Here is a 405-nt window from a genome sequence, read left to right as displayed (position 1 = left end):
GAGTTGCGACATGCGACGGGAGCGTAGACCGCTCTGGTGGTTGATCTATGCAACGGTCGCAGTGTTGTCCGTTCGGACCAGTACATGCTTGTCGTGCAGCAGCGATTTGAAGCGGTGCAGAGCTAGCCATACTGCTTGCAACTCGAGGCAGTTGAAATGCCACTGCAGTCGGGGCCCCGGCCGGAGCCTCGCAGCTGCATTCCCATTGCACATGGCACCCCATCCCCTGGCAGAGGCATCTGTTGACACAACAACATGCCTCGATACTTGCCCAAGGGACACCCGTGTCCGAAGAAAGGCAAGATCTGCCCACGGGCTGAAGGTCCGACGGCAGCACGGGGTGACAGAAACCCGGTAAGTGCCGTGCCATGCCCATCTCGGGACCCAGTCGTGAAGCCAACGCTG

Source organism: Sinocyclocheilus grahami, unplaced genomic scaffold (assembly GCF_001515645.1).
Source record: "Sinocyclocheilus grahami isolate Dianchi unplaced genomic scaffold, SAMN03320097.WGS_v1.1 scaffold393.1, whole genome shotgun sequence".
NCBI lineage: Eukaryota > Metazoa > Chordata > Actinopteri > Cypriniformes > Cyprinidae > Sinocyclocheilus > Sinocyclocheilus grahami.
Note: the sequence above shows the minus strand (reverse complement) of the source record.